Raw genomic sequence first — 3,191 nt, 5'->3', positions numbered from 1 at the left:
GTTTTGGTTGTGTATTGTTTCTCAAACTCCGTCTTTAAAATATTTGCTAGAAGTGATTTTGAAAAATAAAAATTATTGTTGAAAAATAACACAATTTAATATAAATTAAGAGGGAAGTGCTCTTAATGGGGTACAAGTGTATTTAACCCCTGGTCCATGGACCAGCACCGGTCCACAGCTTGCCACAAACTGGGCTGCGATAACAAGCAAAGCCCCATCCGCGGGATGCAGCCAGCATGCGAAACCACACCCCCCGAAACCGGTTCCTGGTTCCCAAAAAGTTGGGGGCTGCTGATTTAAACAACCTATCAAAGACTTGGAAGCCCAACAAAATCAGTCTGCTCTTCCTAACAGTGTTTTTTTGAGCAATCAAACTTCTCTTTTCAAAACAGCAAGATACTTACATCATATAATTGTTTCCAGATTCTGAAGGGCACTAATTTTAGCATGCTGCAGTGCACTTCCCATAGCAGTTTTGGAGAGCTAACATAAAATAATTCCATACAAGCTCAGACTGTGCTCCTGATGACAAGGGACTATTGAAACTACAGTTCACACCCTACTATACTACACTTTCTATAACTCACTTCAGAACACCTCACCTGATAAAATACTCAGGAAACAGTAGGATGGTTTTTTGCAAAGTAAGGATTGCTTAATAAACACCATCTTGGAATAATAATAGTTTTCATCCCTCAATCCCTGTGGTATATTGATTCTGTGACAATAGATTTCACTTTTTGTGATGGTAAATCTGGATCTTACAAAATGCTGAGTCAAGTACGCTTAAATTTGTTGACACACCCAGAAATGCTTCACTTAGCCTGAGTTCATTTCAGGACAAACTGAAAATCCCTATACTGCCTATATGTCAATATTTTAACACACAATGAATGAATTTACTTTTACAAAATTATTCCATATATATTAAATTCACATCAGCAGTGAGAGATGTTATTCCTTACAACTAGGAACTTGATGTTGGAAATACCTCCCTAACACTGTGGATCATGTTGATGGCTGAAACCTGGTTCATGTTCATTAGGGATTCATTTTTACTTTGAAACAGTCTTGAGTGGAGATGACAGGAATATACTTAAATGCTCAGCACCTCAATTCTGCTTTTCATTACAACATTCACTTTTTGAACAAAATGGGTATGGCTGCCAAATAGTGAATACAGCTCCAGATCCTGTCTTTAATAATGGAACTACTATCTTTGCTATGTGTAAATTACAGATTTTTCTTTTTGTTATACTTTTGATTTAGTTTGAAAAGTTTAGAACTGACTTGAATATAAGATCCTTCTGATCTAGCCCTTCCATTTCATTTACTTTTTTTATCCTTCCTTTAAGGTAACTTCTGCAGATAGCTTTTACATTCAAGAGTTCAGTAATATTACAACTTTAATTCCATATTCATGTGTGTTGCTAGTCCATATTGTGATGATAATTTCTGATGAAATAATAGTCTCACTAAAAATGTGATACTGACTCAATTTTAATATTCCCTGGGGAAAAAAAAGATTGTGCGATGACAGCGTAGAGTACTGCCTTTATATTTCTTGTATGTTTTATTTACTTACAATGTTGTACAGTCAATATATTCTTTCAATTAATTACAGTTTTCTGTGTGATTATCTGTGAACAAGATCCACTGTACTGAGTCATACTTGAGTATATATAATATCTCAATATTATAATTTTATATTATTTTATATATCAACAAAGTACACATTTTTCTGAGCATTTAAATAGAGGGATTTCCTCTCATGCCTTTAATATTTATGAAATGTTCTCTCTCTTAATTACAATGTATGTAGAGATACTTTCTTCTATGCAACTCAGTGCAATACTGTGGAACATGTTTTCTTGAATCATACAGTTACAGCTGGTTTTATTTACAAACTAAGGTAATGGAACTTATGGTCACAGTTGAAATATCAGCTTTGTTCTGTATCTTCTCCCTTAGCACTGTGTGGTGTTCTTTTAATAAGTTTTCTTTTCTTTTTTTAAAAAAGGGTTAATATGGAAAAATAAAACACATCTTCAGCTTGCTGCACTGAACAGAAAAGTAAATTAGTATATATGAGTATTTTGTCCCAGTGGTGAGAAGCCTAACAATGTTTTTGTTTTGCAGTCCCCAAAGGGAAATACTGATTATAGGCTGGAAAAGAAGAAAAGTAACATGTCAACTCTATTCTATTTTAATGGATTTGTTTTTAATACAATCAGATTTTTTTTTATCATGTGAGCATAAAAAACATCTACAGAGAATCAATAATTAAATCTATTTCTGAAAATGGAAGGCATTAATCTTTAATTTATTGCTATTTGCTAGAGGATATTCCATACCCAATAAGCACCAGTTATTGAGAAAGATTTGCATGTATTTTTATATTAATGTAAATGGGATGGGGGCAATTCTGTGAACCTTCTGCACATATTTTTCCATCATTACATATATTTGACTTACAGGTGATAGTTTTTTAAACATTTTTAAAAACTTCTTTTGTAGATTTAATCAAAATATAATAGTGAATATTGCTTTACTCCGTGAAATTTAGACAATGCTTTTGTTGCCACAGAATTTAGCTCCACTTTTTTTCATAGCTAAAACAAATAGTTCCTACTTTGTGTATGCGTAGATACATGTATAGTGCATATGGTGATTAAGGATGAAGTATGCACAAGGCATGAGGTTCAGCTGGATATCATGAGAAACGTCCTGACTGAAATGTCAATTGGTAACAGGCTGCTGCATAAAGTACAGGTAATCCTTGACTTACAATCACAGTTGAGCCCAAAATTTCTGCTGCTAAGCAAGATAGTTGTTAAGTTGTTAACCACAGAGCCAAGGTGGCGCAGTGGTTAGAGTGCAGTACTGCAGCTACTTCAGCTGACTGCTAGTTCAGCAGATCAGTGGATCAAATCTCACCGGCTCAAGGTTGACTCAGCCTTCCATCCTTCCGAGGTGGGTAAAATGGGGACCCAGATTGTTGAGGGCAATATGCTATTTAGTATACTGTCTTTGGTGTAAGCCGCCCAGAGTCCTTGGACAGTGGGCGGCATAGAAATATGACTAATAAATAAATAAATAATAAATGAGTTTTGCCCCAATTTACAATCTTTCTTGCCACGGTTATTAAGTGAATCACTGCAGTTAAGCTAAATTGGTTAAGTGAATCTGGC

This window comes from Pantherophis guttatus, chromosome 3 (assembly GCF_059756535.1).
Source record: "Pantherophis guttatus breed Tessera chromosome 3, ASM5975653v1, whole genome shotgun sequence".
NCBI lineage: Eukaryota > Metazoa > Chordata > Lepidosauria > Squamata > Colubridae > Pantherophis > Pantherophis guttatus.
The sequence above is the reverse complement of the archived record's forward strand: the minus strand, read 5'-3'. Positions refer to the sequence as shown.